The sequence below is a fragment of the Podarcis raffonei genome, chromosome 3 (assembly GCF_027172205.1).
Source record: "Podarcis raffonei isolate rPodRaf1 chromosome 3, rPodRaf1.pri, whole genome shotgun sequence".
Taxonomy (NCBI): Eukaryota; Metazoa; Chordata; class Lepidosauria; order Squamata; family Lacertidae; genus Podarcis; species Podarcis raffonei.
Genome location: NC_070604.1, coordinates 85,701,203 through 85,719,738, shown reverse-complemented (window position 1 = coordinate 85,719,738; position 18,536 = coordinate 85,701,203). Strand labels below are relative to the sequence as shown.

The 18,536-nt window shown below is 42.2% G+C and overlaps 1 non-coding gene across 1 annotated transcript; it reads left to right on the top strand.

The window, feature by feature from the left end:
- The first annotated feature begins 18,039 nt into the window (after positions 1–18,039).
- Positions 18,040–18,116, top strand: TRNAK-UUU (transfer RNA lysine (anticodon UUU)). The gene has a single exon. It is a non-coding gene; the product is annotated as a tRNA-Lys (tRNA).
- The last annotated feature ends 420 nt before the right edge of the window (positions 18,117–18,536 follow it).

The following is an 18,536-nucleotide window of genomic DNA, read 5'->3' as shown; positions in this document are numbered from 1 at the left end:
AAATAAATACTCCCTTGTAATGAGACTCGGGGTAAAAATAAAAGAGGCAGAAATCAGCAAAATGCAATGAGCCAATAAATGGACCTAGAGGTTACTGATCAAATAATTTCAAACAAATTCTCAGCAAACCGCAAGTTGTCTATGAGTAAATCAGCATCTGAATCGTGGGCCAGGTTTCTCAAATAAATTCCTTATGTGAAGGTGAATATAAAAGGGAGAGAAAGCAACACAGTGGCACACGGTTCTTTCTTTGGACCATCACATGCTGGGAAGAATTTCAAGGTAAAGTAATCCATCAAAATAGTTTGCTGTCCACTAAAAGGGGATATCCCTGTAAAGCTTCAGTGCAGCCTCTCTTCTAAAATTACCACCATGGCTTTGCTTGGCTGGTTTTATATTTCATCTGGATCTCATGGGCCTGACACTTGCCACAACATCCTGTACCCAAAAAATCAGTCAACGTTAAATGAGTTCGTGCAAGTGCATGAATTCAGTAAAAAAGCCATGAAAAGCCCAATTCTTTTATTTCGTTCCAATTCCAACAAAAACTCTGGTGTTGGAGACAGCTATACGTTTTTCCAGGGATCTTAAAATGCTGGCATTCTGCATTACAATGTGACAAAATAATGCTGTTTTTAAAAATATGATGTGCATTATTTCTGCTCTCTCTCACACACCTACACCATTGTTTCTGTTAAATTATTATTATATAATGTATAGCATTGTAGCGTGCAGCCCAATCCTATTCATGTTAATTCAAATGTAAGGAGCCTACCTGTGCAATCCTAAACAAGTTTACTCAGTCTAGAATCCTATGCACACTTCCATGGAAGGTAAGTCCCACTGAACTCCATCAGGCTTACATTTGAGTAGACATGTCCAGGGTTCCTCTACCAGCCTCACTTTGTTCAATGGGGCTTATTCCCAGGTTCTGTGTATAGATTTAAAGCATAGCAGTGAATGGTAGACCAAGGAATCCACAGTTCAAATTCCATCATAGCCATAGGTAGCCATGCTTAAGTCAGGGCTTATCCATACTTCCTCTGGCGATGCTGCTTTCCACCCAAAGAAAACTGTTCTTTAGCACTCAATCAGAGCAAACAGCAAGTTAGGGTTTCTCTGGATTGCCCTTTGCTCCAATTTAAAGCTAAAGAGTGAGTCAAGCAGAAAGCCACTCAGACCCATGCTTTCCAGACAGGACAAACAGAAGTGTAGATGAGCCCTTACTCTTTTCAAACTCATTCACCAACTGCAATGAAGAAATAACAGCGACCTGCCTTACTGGGCTGCTATGAATATTAACACAATAGGGTAGATGAATAACTTTGAACACTCTGTGGCAGGGCTGATGAACCTTTGGCCTTCCAAATGTTTGCTGGATTCCAATTCCCAGCATCTCCATCCAGCATGGCCAGTGGTCAGGGATGATGTAGTCGAGCAACATCCAAAGAGCCACAAATTATCCACTCCTGCTCTAAAGCATTAAATAAGCACTAGGGGGGGGAGGAGGAGGAGGAGGAGGAGGAGGAAGAAGAAGAAGAAGAAGAAGAAGAAGAGGTGTAAGAAACATTTGCTCTTTTGTACATTTAAAGATAAAGGGACCCCTGACCATTAGGTCCAGTCATGGCTGACTCTGGGGTTGCGGCGCTCATCTCGCTTTATTGGCCGAGGGAGCTGGCGTACAGCTTCTGGGTCATGTGGCCAGCATGACTAAGCCGCTTCTGGTGAACCAGAGCAGCGCACAGAAACGCCGTTTATTTCCCGCTGGAGCGATACCTATTTATCTACTTGCACTTTGACGTGCTTTCAAACTGCTAGGTTGGCAGGAGCAACGGGAACTCACCCTGTTGCGGGGATTTGAACCGCCAACCTTCTGATCGGCAAGTCCTAGGCTCAGTGGTTTAACCCACAGCGCCAAAAGGCATCTGTGCAAGAGTACTACCTACTCAGAGATAGTCCAAGCCATGTAAATTGTCCTGCACACTGAAAAGTCTGAGGCACTGCACATTAGTTATAACTTCTGAATCTTATCCCATGAAACTATACAGTCGTACCCTGGAAGTCAAACGGAATCCATTCCAGAAGTCCATTCGTCTTCCAAAACTTTCGGAAACCCAACCCAGTTGGAAGTTGCAGAAGCCCCATCAGACGTTTGAGTTCCAAAGCACATTCGCAAACCAGAACACTCACTTCCGGGTTTGTAGCGTTCGGGAGCCAAAAGTCCAAGTACCAAGGCGTTCAGAATCCAAGGTACGACTGTATTCCCATTCTTTGGAAGCAGTTTGATCTGTGTCCTCCAAAGAAAAGTCCAAACATTTTTAAGGGAGTCCTGTGCAAGATTCAAATGTCAGTTTCTATCTGAGAAAATCTGGGCTTTAGAGAAACCAAACTAAACACTTATTTTCTTAGAGTTCCATCTTGTGAAGTTATTTGGATTTGGATAATTTGGGAGAGAAGTCAGGGAAACAAGAAGAAGAATCGTGTGATGGTATTGGTGTGATGCCAGTTTTATTTCTTAACTCTCAAACCACACTCTGATTTCGTATAAAATCCCTGGACAGGAAACCCAAAGCCCAGCACCAGAAAAAGCAGCCGACATCTTAGGTTTCTCAGCAGATCAAGGGAAAAGGCCAAAGAGCATTCACTTCCGAGGAAAAGCAGTCCAGAAATCCTTCATCAAAAGCATCTCAGAAATGCTTCAGGTCACTCATACTAACCAAAACTGCAAAATAAAATTTAAAAATGCAATCACATACAGTAGTTGTACAGCATTATTGCATAGTACTGGGACTCTTGCAGAAAGCAAGATTCGTTTCAGCTGCACTTGCTTAAGATATCAGAGATACTTTTTTTACACAGCATGACTAACGCTCCCTCTGGTGTGTTCAAGGCAGAAATACACTTTGCAATTGCCCAGTATCATCCTTGGAAGTGCGCTTTTCCTTCAGATTCATCCCTGTGTACACTGATGAGCAAGACATTTTTGTGACTGCACCCACTTGCATGGCGTAGCAGCTCCTCTTTTGTTGCTGCTGATGGCAGCCAGTTTGTGATGACATCCACGGCCCCTTTCTTATTCTACGAGTACCAGCACCTCAATTTTTTACCCACCAACAGCATTGCCTATGAGTAAGCCCCATTGAGCACAGTGGAATTTATTTCTGAGCCAGCATGCATAGAAGTGCATTTTTTAAAGTATATTATGCAAGCCTGTTGCTTTTGTCTGTTTTCACACGCACCTTTTAGTCTATGCTATTCATTTGAATATAGAAATCAAATAGGATTGTTTTCAGGTCAAAGGTACAGTTGTAGTTTTATCAACCCATTTATACATGTGGAATTTCTTTTTAAGCATTTAAGCATTACTGATGAATCATAGAATTGTAGAGTTGGAAGGGATCCTGAGGGTCATCTAGTCCAACCCTCTGCAATGCAGGAATCTCAACTAAAGCATCCATGGCAGATGGCCATCCAACCTCTGTTTAAAAACCTCCAATGAAGGAGTGTCCACAACTTCCTGGGGGAGTCAAACAGCTCTTACTGTCAGAAAGTTCTTCCTGATATTTAGTCGGAATCTCCTTTCTTGTAACTTGAAGCCATTGGTTCGAGTCCTACTCCTACCCTCCAGAGCAGGAGAAAACAAGCTTGCTCCAGTCTCCATGTGAAAATGACCTTTGGTTCTCTGTGCCTATTGTAGAGCTTGATCGTTGGCGCTCCTCTTCATCCACTATTCCTTCCTAAACTTTAACTTATTCCTCTTTGAAGCTTTTAATTTCTACCTGCACAAGTAGAGGATATTGTTATGTGTGCAGCCTTAAAGCAGGCCGAGCCAATGCTTTCTGGATGCCTTCTGGATGCTGTTGGATTACAACTCCCAGGGATGATGGGACTTGTAGTCCCAGAACATCTGGAATATACCACATTGGCTACCTAGATTTAAATTAACTCACAGGTGCCCAATAGCCAATGTGAAGTTCATTTTACTGAACTGAGTCAAACATGAAACAGGAAGTAAAACTGCCAATTGGGGTAAGATTTAAAGAGGTATGATCATAGCTGTCAACATTTCCCTTTTCTTGCGAGGAATCCTATTCGGAATAAGGGAATTTCCCTTTAAAAAGGGAAAACGTTGACAGATAGGCGTATGATAAAGGATTCAGGAGTAATGAAGGTTCCTTTCTGATGCCAATTATCTTGGGTAGGATTGGCTTAGTTTAAGATCCATCACTTTTTCTTATCTCCCTAGAAATAGAAGGTCACTTAAGGAATATTGGCAAAATTATCAACCGATGAAGATCATTCCGCCTTGGGGAAAGCATTCCGAAATGGCATTCCCAGCCCATTCCCACCTGCAGCCTGAGCAGAACTGCTTGTCTCAGGATTCATTCCACTGCAGTGTATGGACTGGACTAAATGCATTCTTCAAGCTAAATATTGAACTAAAAATCTCAGACGGGATGGGGAGAGAAAGATTTTTCAAGGGATGATAGAAAAGTCTCAAAGTCTGCCATTTGTAACAGTTTTAAATCAAGCAAAGAACTCAATTACTCCAAAGGCCATGCCTGCACACAGAAGTTGTCTCCCATCTGAGAGGAGAAATTGAATTTACTCCTACACCAAATGCATGCTAAAAACCTGTTTGAGCAGATCCTGCAACAGAACAACAACAGGAATATGTATAAACTGTGGGCAGTGATAGCACAATCACACCATCCAACCACTTTGAAAATGTTACTTTGGTATATAAGCTGAGTCGTAACCCCATAGCTGGCAAAAGGCACTACTGAAGACTCCAGCTGCAAAGATGGTTCCAAGACTCCAGCTGCAAAGATGGTTCCAGGAACATCTCCAAACTCTGAATGTATTATTACAGAGGGAGTGCAACCCATCCAGAACTGGTCTATCAGCTTCTTAGCCCTCATCCACTCCACAACTTCATTTTTGTCATTTCCTATTTTACAGTTTAAACATCAGTTATCCGTGAGTAATGAATGGCAATATCTTCAATTACAACATTTGTTAGTGTCTATGTACGGGTCATCTCTTCTGAGTACAGTGGTACCTCGGATTAAGTACTTAATTTGTTCCGGAGGTCCGTTCTTAACCTGAAACTGTTCTTAACCTGAAGCACCACTTTAGCTAATAGGGCCTCCCGGTGCTGCCATGCCGCCGAAGCACGATTTCTGTTCTCATCCTGAAGCAAAGTTCTTAACCTGAAGCATTATTTCTGGGTTAGCGGAGTCTGTAACCTGAAGGGTATGTAACCTGAGGTACCACTGTATTTCAAAGTCTCCTAAATTGTTGGAATGGATTATTGGATCTTTATGAATAAACTGCTGCTTATAAATGCTTAATGGAACTTTTGTGATATAAAAGTTCAGGAACTTAGAGAAGTGTGGATTAGGGAATTAGAAATCGTGTCCTCACTAAAAAAGGGCACATGTTGCAGTGAGACCTGGAGACCGATCCCCTGTGTTGTGGGTGGGTAAGATTCATCAGCCACAACACCCAACTGGTAGGTTCCTCGATGTTGGGTTCAATTGGGGCACAGTCCAAATGGATCGAGGGACCTATATATACCCATTCATGTGACCCAGAGCTTCCTCTTTCAGTGCGTGCATTCGGAACACCCACCCACCTCTCCCTACTTTTAGGGCTTGTGTGCTTGACCTTGCTATGCTGTCATGTGTTGTCTGTCGTTAGGATAGGGGCATGGCAGGAATTTCCCCCACTTGGCTGATTGGCTGTTGCCATTTGGGTTTCGCCTGCCACATAGCAAATCGTCACAACTTGTAAGGTTGCAGATAGCCTCTGGTTCAGGTGATAGGGATGGGAGAACGCTCTCACCATCCCTATGTGAAGGGTATTCCGTTAAAGGAATCCAGGGACTCAAATGGTTTGGTCAACCCCTGTGAGGGGGTTGTGCCCATGCCTGAGTCCAGGGGGACATCTGGGTGGCGGACATAGTCTGTTCCCGACTTTTCGCCCATACAGGTGTTCACCCTTGGCTGACCTATGCTGGAACCCTGGGTCAGCGCTGTCTGCAAGTGCAGGGAGCTAGTCGAACCAGAGCCTATGCAACTTTCTGTAATCAATAAAGTTGTGGCCTAAATTCTGCCAAAAACCAAACTAAGATTTGAGTCAAGTGTGAATTTATTTAGTGGGGAGGTCTCTGGGTCTGAACATGCAATGTCTATTACTGTGTAAACAATATAAAATTGCTTTAGAATCTATATGGAATGATTCTTTAGATTTGAAACTGAGATCAGTCTGTCAAAACATAATATTTCAGGTATATTGGACTCCACAACATCTGTGTAGGCAGGCACTGTTCAATACAAATAGATGATGGAGGTGAAATTTTGAAAAGGCCTCACTGAGGCACATGATGTGGCCTTGTCCAGTGGGTTTTGGGCTGGGGAGGGGAGGTTGTCTGAAGTTGTTGTTCACAGTTTTGTCCCTCCAGTATACTTTTTAAATTTTATTCCTGTAGTATGGGAATTAATGGCAGGACAACAAAAATGGATATTTTAAAAACCCTTATGGCCATGAATAGATTATACTTGAAGCATAAATATCCATGGTCTATCACAAAATGGCCTGAGGACCTCACTGCTCTGACTGCATTTGAACATATTTCATATAGACATCAGTTTTGTATTGATACCTATTTGGACATCTGGAGAGCTGATTATAATTTATGTTTACTTTAAGATTGATGCACTGATTGCATCCTTAACGAGAGGTAATGGTATTACTACTACTACTACTACTACTACTCCTCATATGATCTCTTTTTTCTTTATTTTTAAAATAGCCATTTTACTTCTCTTTGTTAAATGTGGAAATAAAAAAAATCAAACAAAAGAAGAACTGCGAGACTCCAATAACCATATTCATTTGATTTGCCTCAGGAGGTAGTTTCTAAATTTTAATTATTCTGCCTTACCACCTGCACTTTCCCTTGGGTACTGCTAATATATTTACACACCAAACTTCTTTCTTTACTTCATGTCTTGGGTGCATGTAGTTATTTTGTTGGGAGGGGTGGCTTGGGTTGAGGGTGGATTTCTTAAATTCTTAATTTTTGATTTGGAATGTTCACTACTTTTAAAAGGGAGCTTTGTTTGTTAAGCACCTCTTTGGTGAAGTTCCTGTTTGTTCCACCTCTTTTTAAAGCAAGTTTCAGGCCAGTCTGTCTTTTGTGGGGTTGACATCTAGCATCCTGCATCAACTGACAGGTTTATATTGCACTTCCGCAGTTCATTTATTAATTAGCACATTGCCAAGCCATTTTCCCTAATAGCCCCTTTCAGGGTTGAAACTTGTGCTGGCTGTCAAAAATCTGCATCTTTCGAAGACGGTGATTACCTTGTAACCAGCAACAACTTGGCGAAACCATTTAGTATTTTTTCATCTGTGCCATATCATTCTATAATTATCTTGCATCCTCAAGAGAACCTTGTAAATGGTCTGCTGCTTGAATCAATTAGTCTTCAACATTTTGCTAGAAATTTCCAAAGGCTGGGCCCCGGACCAGGTGGAGGAAAAACTCTGTAACTGGAACAAATAATGCAAATTAAATAAATTGTTTCAATTGACTCCTCTTGGTCACACAGTGTGTTCTGTGGTCCTGTTAAAAACAGATCATTTTGTTCCATGTATTAAAATTACAAACTGTCGCTGCGAGTGGTATTCAGTCACATACCTGCCAATTCAAGTTGCGCCATTTAAAGAGGATTTTGTGCTCTTGCACAACAAACCTGCTTCCAAAAATAAAAGAAAAACTAGACTTTTGCAGTAAGGAAAGTGATGGAGAAACGCACTGAAAAGGGTGGGATTCAATTTGCTCCATGAGATGTCATAAAACCTCATCAGAAACAAATCAAAATGAATGCTCATTAAACTGTGGATATCGCAAGCCTTTCACAAACAAATGATGACGATGGCTGAATAAACAGACAGTGTGACTGCACAGAAGCTGTAGGTGTGGTGAGAGAGGAAGCTAGGCTTGAGGGGAATTAGGAAGATGAGGAGAAGAAGTGCTGCCTGGAGCTCTGTAACTGCAAGGCCTTTCAACCCATCTGGGATTAGGAGTGACAGCTTTCAGACTGGGGTTGGGGGGATTTTGTTTTTATTTAAGCAGATGTGTGCTCAGTGGTACTAGTCTTAAATACTATGGTCCACAAAAGCTTGTGCCATCATTAATTTGTTAGTCTTTAAGATGCCACAAGATTTCTTATTTTTGCTGCAACAGGCTAGCAGGCCACCCCTCTGTAGGTTGATGCTATTGGCAAGGCTATGTATGGAAGAGATGCGTGTGTTTTATATAGGTTTAAGATAGCTCAGTCAGAAGAGCATGAGACTCTTAACAGAATGCTCTCCTTGGCCCTACATTGAATACAACCCATAGTACATTTGGCCTGTGAAGCCACACTCAGTCACAACTTCCTACGCATAGATTTGATAATAATATTTGACCATCTGCATGCACTTTGAAGCCTTTCCCCCTCTACAGAGGTGCTTTCCTTGGTGTAAATGATTAACGCACCTTCTTTTTCTTCTTTGGTGATCACTCGTAGCTGAGTAAGATTGTCTTCCATAAACACGGTTTTAACAATGGAAAGCGTAACGCTGGTGGTCAACAAAAGAGGTTTAAAGACTGTCTCAAGGCATTTTTTAAAAAATGTAGTATAAACACCAACAATTGGGAAACACTTGCCTGCAAGCGCTCCAATTGGCGAACAGCCTTTACCAAAGGTGTCACGGGCTTTGAAAACACTCGAACTCAGGACGCAAGGGAAAAACGTGCTAAGAGGAAGGCACATGGCTAATTGTGTCATGAGCCACTATGAACAAGAATTCACTACCGATTCATCAAATGGGGGTGTTGCCTGTTGAATTATATTTCTCTGATGTGTTGATCAATAAATCTTTTGTATTTATTTGGCTCTGAAATAGCCTTGAGGTTTTTACCCTCACTTTTGCATTGTGTGTATTTTACTGTTGGCTGTGACTAAAGACAACTCCCTTTTTTGTGTTTGTGTAGATCCTAAAGGGCACCCCTGACAAGTACCAGCATATTGCACAGAACAGATAGTGATGCACAGGTGAATGTACCTTTGAGAGCATGGCTGATGCCCCCTGCGATACAGAGTAAATGAAGGGAAACAGCTGGTGCCAAAGCGCCAGGTCTTGATGTTTTGCTGCATTGGGTGGTCGACTGCTGGTGGTGAGCAGCTGTTTCAGGTTAGACACCAGTCAATTGTAGCCATTGTTAATTGAGCAGAACCCAACCAGGGACACAGGCAACCAATTAGAGTAAGGTGCCAGATTAGAATTTCCTCAAGCATTTTTAACCAATAGCTTCCCTAACGATCCATGACAGCTTGGGTTGCAAATACTGAATATCAGATTTGGACAATCAGCTACTGGCTATGAACTGTCATTCCTCTTCTCACAGGCCTTTGGCCAATTAAACAAGCTATGGCCTTTTAAACTGTGGGTGGATGTATTGTTTCTGTTTGTTACTAGGTTGTGTATTTTTGTATTTCTATATTTTAAACAGGGCAGTATAGAAATTAAATAAATAAAATCCTTAAAATTACACATAGAATTGTTGTTGTTTTGAACTCACAAGGTTTCCCACCCAGTCCTTAATGTGATCGCTACATTTACCACATCCCTTTCCTCTATCTTTTCCTCACAGATCGTAAGTTCCCTGTTTTTTAGGAAACTGTACTGCTCTATTCTGAATACCATTGCTCTTTTCTCTACTAAAGAAGCAGAAAACTGTATTATTAAAGCACAGAACTTAGAGAACACAAATTTGGAGGTAAAAAAATTGTTATTTCTAACTGGTTTTGAAACCAGCATAATTTGAGAATGTAATTCTGTGGTTGGGATAGATGTGGTCAACTCTTTCTCCTTCCTCCTTTTCTCCATCCTCTTATTGTTATTGAGCTAGACATCAAGATAATATAGTGCTGTCACAAGAGTTTTGCTGTGTCTACTATACTTTCAAAGCAGCCAAGGGGTAAGCTTCACTCTGCAGCTTTCCTGGGTGCTCACACTTCAATTAATGCCTAGGGGTTGACATCCTGAGGTAATTCCTCTCCTGGGACTTTTCTGGTCAGGAAGCATATGGGCAGACAGGGGGGCTGCAAAGTGCTGGGGAAATGTTTACAGGGAAGAAATAAAAATGCATACCACCTTTAACGAATGCACAACAATAATCCACACTAGAGAATTTCTGAAGTGTCCTGAGCATGAGAAAGAGAGAAATGGAAGCCTCTTTCACAGGGGAAGAAAACTTCTAAGACAGGTTTCAGCTGAGCACTAAGAGGAGAAGAAGTCAGAGCAATGTCACAGTTTCGCTTCAGCCAACCCCCTCAGGATGCTACATTCTGGTGCAAGTCTAGCTCCATTGTGTCCATGTTAATTCTGAAGCTCCGTAAGCCCAGCCTTTGATATCTCTGCTGGATAGATTTTACCCTGCTCCTGGAACCACTGGAAGGCCACAGCATTAATCCCATTAACCTACAGGAGTAGCCAAAGATCCCTTGGCTTAGGATCACCAAATACGCCCTTGCCCTGAAACCCTAGCAGTCTTTCTTTTCTCTTTTTAAGAAGTTTCATTTAACAAAACAATGTAAATTGAAACAGAAAGTAATTATTACAATCCTGTTTGGTTATTGTTTTTAAATAATTTTACCAAACTATAAATAGCAAGTCCTCACATTCTTTTATGATTAAAGATGGCGATGGTACTCCAGCCAAGACATAATTGCTGTCTGACTTGAAGAATGCTTTCACATGAATGACAAATGGTATTTTTATTTTTCGCAAGTGATGCTTCTGCTTTTTGCATTTTCCGTGTCTGTAAATTGAATGAAAGCCCTGCATTGTCTAGGAGGCACATTCAATTTAAAAATGGCTCTCTTCTGCTTTCTATACCATATTAACAGCGTTCAAAAGTGACATTCCTGTCTTTAGGCTGCTTTCCTGTACTTTCTGTATACATTGCACAAACTTGATGGTAGGATTGTACCCTAAAAGTGTTCTTGGCATCAATTGGTGAAAAACACTCACAGTCTTTTAAAATAAAGCAGCATGCATGCATTTGAAAAGAAAAAGGCAAACAATGTTTGTGAAGAATAATTGCAAGTTTCCCCCTCCCCCTCCTTTTGTGAACTCTTATATAATTAGTCGAAACAGCAATTGCCCGCAAGCACAAAAATGGCCTTAAAAACTTAAATCAGTCTCCAGACCCAGAGTCTATACAATTTCTGCAGACTGCTCCCTCTCCCTTTAGAAATCCAGGGGGAATGAGGAACAAAAACCATAAGTAATTACAGAAACCAATATCCTGTGGTTACTGTCCAGCACTTAAAAAAAAAAAGGCTTCACACACTGCTGACCATAACTGTATTTCCATTCTGTGTTTCCATTCTGGCCCACAAGTCCCACTTTCAAAATGACTCGAGCAGAACGAAGCACATCACACAGAAAGCTGAAGGAGAGGGAGTACAAATATGATCAGGAAGAGGCAAATTCTCTGTTCAACAAGGAGCCACAATCACAACCAACTCCAGTTCCAAAAGATAAGGATCTTGAATAATGTCCTCCTCTGAGTGGCTGGCCCTGTAGCTTCTTGTTCCCATGAAGATAGTTGTTGCTAATTTCAAATTAGAAGGCAACACTTGGCATCATGAAATTGTCCGTCTCTCACACAGTCAAATAATTCAGGCCCAAGCCACAGCATTTGAAAATAAAGGGGTCCAGCTCACAACAGCAATATTTTGCTCTGACAGATCAGGGGAGACTCTGGTTGTACCAGGGCTCCTGCCATGGAGTCCTCTGGTTTCAAGGCAGCTCGCCTCACCCCCTGCTTTGAGGAAGCAGTCAGCACTCCCTGGACCGACCTAGTCAATCTCCTCTGGCTAGCTACCACAAGTCATGATGGGAAAGGGTCAAAGTTGCAGGTGGTAGGCCCAACAACTTTACGCCACATAATAAGGCTGCAACGACTGAAAATAATCTGAAATAACCAGACACAATATGCTCAGGATGCCTATGCCAGAGTTGTAACAACTGTGGTGTGACGTTCAACTCCAATGCAGGCAATTTTTGCCTCAAAATGCTCTGGAAACTTGCCACAGCAGGCCTCCAAGTTGTCAGGACTCTCTCCCAAAGGAGAGGATTGTACCAGCCCCCTAACCACCTGGGAAAGCTCCACTGGATAACTCTTGGAGCAGTTGCAGCTGACAAGTCTGTTTCTTTGCCACCACACAGTAGGTGTGATTATGATCTCTGACCTGTGCTCACTCAGTTGCCTTTATATGGTACTTGTGCCACTTGTGTTCTAACCCTCAATAAGCCCCCCAAACCAAGGAATCATTCAAGTTCCACAATGGAGGAGGTACTTAAGGATCACCTTGTCCATGGCTCTTTCCATCTTGCCATTCCACAGAGAGATGGGAGCTTCAACAGGAGTGCCTGCTATGCCAACTGGAAAATCCTTGTTGGTTTCAGTGGGAATGCCAAGGCCTGCAGGGGGCATAGACACAAGAGAAGTCAACTTGAAGAAGGTCCCAAAGAAGGTCCAAGTGGGAATATCTAGGGGGAGAGTGGAGCTACTAATATTTTCTATGGACTTGGTCACAAATATTAAATCAAAGCCAACCCTAGGTCTCCTCAGTGTTAGGAATTTTTTCAGCACATGCTGCTTAGTAAGTGCTCCTGTGGTCAAGTCTTATCTTCCAAATGTAAATAGAATCTCTTAAAAACAGGATTCTATGAATAGATTCTACGCTCCCTAGAGTTTCTTGCCAAACCAGTACTCAAAGGCATTCCCAGCCCTGGTGTGATTTTGCTAATATGTCACTTCCAGCAATGGTTGAGCAAGCAAGGAAGAAAATGTGTGTTGCTTTAGTAGCTTGAGATATTTTCTTCAGTAAACTGGTCTTCTGTCTCCAGCAGAAATACCATTGAACTTCCCTGTTGTCAATGGACAGATCATTTCTAGACATGTGCCAAATTTCTTGGGGAAACTGTCCATTTTAAACAACTCTTTATTACCCACCACTGGGAGCTGTGAGGTTAGAAAGAAATTACAGGGAGAATCTCGGTTTCAAAGGTAGATGCATCCAATGAGTAAGGTAGTGGCAATCTTTATTTACATCCATTGCCTTGGAAAAGATAACAATGGTCTGTTGCTGTTTTAAGAGTCATTGGCTTCAAACAGGCAGAAGTCATTAATGTGCAATATGCACCTGATGGAAAGTCCTTCAGCAGAAGAGAAGCATGAATGCCACTGTATCACATCTCCTCACACACACATCGCGGTCCAATGTCATGCACAATGTGAAAAATGCAATGAGAAATGAATTGCAGCATTGGGGTATTGAGGGATTCTGCGGGAGTGCAGATAATGTTCCACTAGGCAACAAATTCAGCTTCCAGAGAATCTTTGTTTTCCATTAAATAAAAAAGTTTCTAGTCCCTGTGGTTGAAAAGGTGTGCTTGAAAGTGTGTGGTGGTGAAATCCCAGAAGTGAGGAAATATATTGAATTTGGTTTCCATGGTAAGGGGGGAGAGCTGCCCTTCCCACGACCAGCAAAACCAGAACAAATTATGCAACTTAGCAAAATTGCAGGAAGAAAATTGCTCAAATTGCTGAACATAAACAGGTTTTAGATTTTTATATATATAAAAAAAGCACTGAATATATACAGCCTTAGAAATAAAAACAAATTACCACTATATGGCATAAGGTATGCAACTCCATATTCACATGAGCAGAGCTCTGGTAGATCTATTCGTTTGGTGGGAGGGCACGCAAAGCTATTGAGAAGAAAGGAATGAGAAACTTTTCAAGTACTCAACAAGTATGTAAGAAAACCAAACCTCTTTTAGGATAACAGCACATGGCTCCTTTGGTCTGTGTGAACTGATAAAGGAAATGTGTGTGCCATCTGGCACTGTCTCCAGCCAGGAATGAAGTTTGTTTGCACATCCCAAGACTTCAGATTTTTAGACATGTTTGTTGGACCACTGGTTAGTCTGTGTCGCAAACCTCCTCTATGGCCTTGGGCAAATTACCTGTTTTAGCTCTTCTCTTAGCTTTTCATTCCAAATGAATAGCACCTCCTTGCCAGTCAGGGCTGCTGAGTTTATGAATATGTTTCAGATGCTGAATACCTTGGGTACTACTGTAAAAGGTACACATGGTATAATCTGGGACTTCCAGGAGACTTTTGTTTCTCTTCTGGAAATGGAACAACATTCTTCACTGTGTGACCCAACAAAGCACCAAGTTCCTCCTCTGAGAACATTCATATTATTTTGTTATAGCCCCAATCATATTTAACTGCGGGTTTAAGCAAATCATAATAGTTTTAACATAGTTAATACATAGTTATATGTATTTCCCTTGCTAGTCATCTTGTGATTAGGCTGTTGTTGATCTAGTCACCAATCCCATCCATGTTTACAAAGAAGCAAATTCCATTGCAGTCTACTCAATTTTTTTATTGATTTTCCAAATTTTAACCCAATTATATAAATTATTTCCAAATCAAGCAAATTCCATTGCAATCAAAAGCAACGGAAAAGGTTGGATTTGTAATCAGTCATGGTGTATATAGCTGGAAATTAGCCTTATCATTTTGTATGGTGTGATTTTCCATTGACCTATATCAGTAGCCATATTACGTTTCTTCTGGCTGGGCTTGCAAATTTAGCCATTGCTGTGACAATGTTTGTGGTATGTCATTTAGTTAACCTTCCATACTCTCAAGTCCTTGGATGCCTCATTTCACCATCATCTGTCCCTAACTTGTCCCTGCTATACATAGAAAGCAATGGACTGGTGACTTGGGAGATAGGAAGAGCCTCCCCATTGCTGTGGCCTGATTTAAGGTAAAGGTAAAGGTACCCCTGCCCGTACGGGCCAGTCTTGCCAGACTCTAGGGTTGTGCGCTCATCTCACTTAAGAGGCCGGGAGCCAGCGCTGTCTGGAGACACTTCCGGGTCACGTGGCCAGTGTGACAAAGGCAAGCCAGCGCAGCACACGGAACGCCGTTTACCTTCCCACTGGTAAGCGGTCCCTATTTATCTACTTGCACCCGGAGGTGCTTTCGAACTGCTAGGTTGGCAGGCGCTGGGACCGAACGACGGGAGCGCACCCCGCTGCGGGGATTCGAACCACCAACCATGCGATCGGCAAGTCCTAGGCGCTGAGGTTTTACCCACAGCGCCACCCGCGTCTGATTTACCTCTCATCTATCATGAGTTTTAATTTCTCCCCTAGAGTTTCTCCACCATCCCATGCTTCCATCTTCTGCTGCTTCCTTCAGCATTTCCTCTAGAAATGATTTATTATTAAAGAGCATGTTCCTCCTTCAGTTAGAAGATGGAAACAGAAACTCAATAGGCCTAAAATATGATACAGTACCGGAAGCAACCAACTTGTCAGAGAACGCTTCACAAATCTGGTTGCTTTTGATCTTTCTTCCTGAAAGCACTTGCAGGTTGAGTCTGCACATCACACAACACAAAAGTAGCGTTGTCACTGGGAGTGGTGGGTATGGGTGGGGTGCAGATAAAGCGTGGCGGAAGCCATTATTTAGTCCTTTGGCTGCATGGGCCTAGCACAGAGCAGCAGAAGACAAGGAACAACTCGAGAAGCAGGCTACTTGTTGATGTGCAGGAGCCCATTATGGCAGCCCACCAAGAAGAACCTGAAAATCCAGCCCCAAAGATTTCCTTGCTAATCTGTCACAAACTATAGTGAAACCTGACAGCTTCATTATCACCTCATTCACTTGCCAGAGCGAGGAGGGACTGTCAGTTACACTGGTGCTCTGGTGGGTTATTGCCATTGCTCCTGTTGCGAAAGAAGCCTCTGAGGTGCAGTTCCATGTATTCCCTCTCTATTGCACCTGCCTAGAAGCAAGACTGTAGGGTAGATGTGACGGTAAAGAGGATGGTGGCCTTACCGTCACAGCAATGGTTGTGGAGAGGGGTGTCGCTGCAGTGTGCAAACTGTAGGCATGGGACTGAATGAATCCTTGGCCAGTAACTTTCTGGCATGTTTCCATTATATATCTCAAACGCCTTGGAGATATGCTGCTCTCCTTCACAGTTTACAGCGTTAACACAGCAACCACCATACGAGAGCCAGTATGCAAGAGTGGTTTGATTGTTGGGACTAGGAGGGTTCAGGTGCCCAAGAAGCCCATTGGGTGACCTTGGGGTAGTAGTCACTGTCTCTACCTCACAGGACTGTTGTGATGAAGAAGGGGGTGAACCATGTACGCCACCTAGAGCTCATTGGAGGGGGAAAAGGTGGGATATAAAAATAATGAACAAACAAACAAACAAACAAACAAACGAGAAACAGCCTTAGGAGCACTTTAGGAGATCAACAAAAGTTAATCAAAAGTTGTGGAGTTCCGCACTTGAACTGAAGCTGGGAAACTATTCATGGGAGAAATATATACATAATTGTGCCTCAAAAAAGCAAGGAAAAAATTAAAAATTAAACCTACTTTAAAGAGTCATGAATTCACAGTGGAATGTGAGATGGCAGAGAGCTGTGTATGTGCACAACCTGCCCTTGACCCCCTAAAATAATCTGCTGCCTCAGTGGAAGATACTTATGTAGGGGGAGCACAGTGCCATTTTCTCCTGCACCTCGGGCAGCTGGCCCTGCTCCTTACATTTCACTTTTGTTTGCAGTGCTTTCCAAAGAATCACATAGTTAATCCTTTCAAATAAGCTTCGGAAAATACAAAGAACAGAGAAACTGTTAAAATCCTCCTCCTCTTACTTGCTCACATTGTATACCTATTAGCTGGGTAAAAGCAACACACACACACACACGTAAGGGTGTCCTGAACCCTCAGATCCGACACTTGGTTAAGTCCCAGAAGAATAGTTTCAGATTTTACACAGAAGAAAAGAGATCTGCATCTGCTCAATTACATAATCATAAAATCCTAAAGAAACACGCCTTTCAAGTAGCCTTCCCTTGAGCCCAATGTTCCTGTTGTGTTTTTATGAGTAAAAGTCCCCTCCTTCTTAGAATATGATGTAAGTATCGGCAATGGTTTTCAGGAGCTAAGAGATGAACATATTGCTCTAAGGCCCCTAGAATACAGCAGTTCTCTGAGAATCCCTAGTTGAATATTCTGCTTCTTCGCGGGAATGACCAAACCAAACTTCTACGCCTGGTCAATCTGTCTCCATTCCCTCGACTCCCCAGCTTCCATTGATCATTCACAGCTTCCTTCTGCAGATCCATGTCATTCTTTTCCTCTGTAAAATTCTAATTCTCTCCTCTTCTCCTTCCTCAAAACTTTCAGAACTTTGGACATTAAGGCTCAGTGCAACACTGACTTTTCTGGTGTGGGTGTGCATAATTGTATGTATGGGTTGGAGCCAAACTTAGTAAGTTAGGCATGGTGGAGGTGTAGCATAAGCATGGCTAAATTCCCATCTGCACAATACATTGAAAGCAGGATCACACCACTGTAAACAGTTACAGATTCACCCAATGAATCCTGGGAATTTTAATTTGTCAAGGGTGCTGAAAGTTGTTAGGAGATCCCTATTCCCATCACAGAGTTACAATTTCCAGAGTCGCTTAACAATCAATCCTTCTTCCCAAGAGACTTTAGGAACTGTACCTCTGAGAGGGGAATGGGGATCTCCTAATAACTCCCAGCACTCTTAACAAAGTAAAATTCCCAGGATTCCCAGTTACTTAACTCAAACCTATATCTGCAAGTAGAAGACAGGAAAAGATTCAGGATTTGGCTTCAGACACATCAAAAAACTGTAGAGTTGGAAGGGACCCTGGGGGTCATCTAGTCCAGCCACTGGACTATATAAACAGATAGATGTAGATGAACTGCAAATGTGCCCACAGTTTAAAGAGGCACAGAAAGGCCATTGTCAGTTTGGTTATAGTATGCCAGAAGTTGCTGCACAGACCAACATTGTAATATCTGAGAGATGCAGGAAAACATAATCTCAAGGGATAGCTCAGTTGGTAGAGCATGAGACTTTTAATCTCAAGGTCATGGGTTCGAGCCCTACATTGGGCAAAAGATTCCTGCATTGCAGGGGGTTGGACTAGATGACCCTTGGGCTCCCTTCCAACTCTACAGTTCTAGGATTCTAAGGGGTGCTACCAGATTTCAGCAACAGCAAAATCTGAGGCAAATTGGGATGAGGCAAAACATTTTTTATTTTATTTTTTGGAACTTTGAAGTATATTAAAGGATATTTTTCTAAGATTTTCTGAAATTGATTGAATTTTCCTCAAAAGGCCTATTTCATCTATAACAATAAGTGAACCTTTGGCATGGGCTGCAGTAAGACAGATTTTTTTTAACTGAGGGGTACGTTTTCGCCACCAGCATCCCTATTCCTCAAGGTTTTTTGTTGTTGTTTTTTAAAGTGACCTTGCAGGAGATATTGAACATTCCCTTACTGGGCAATAATACAACCAGCCTAGGTGGGGGGAG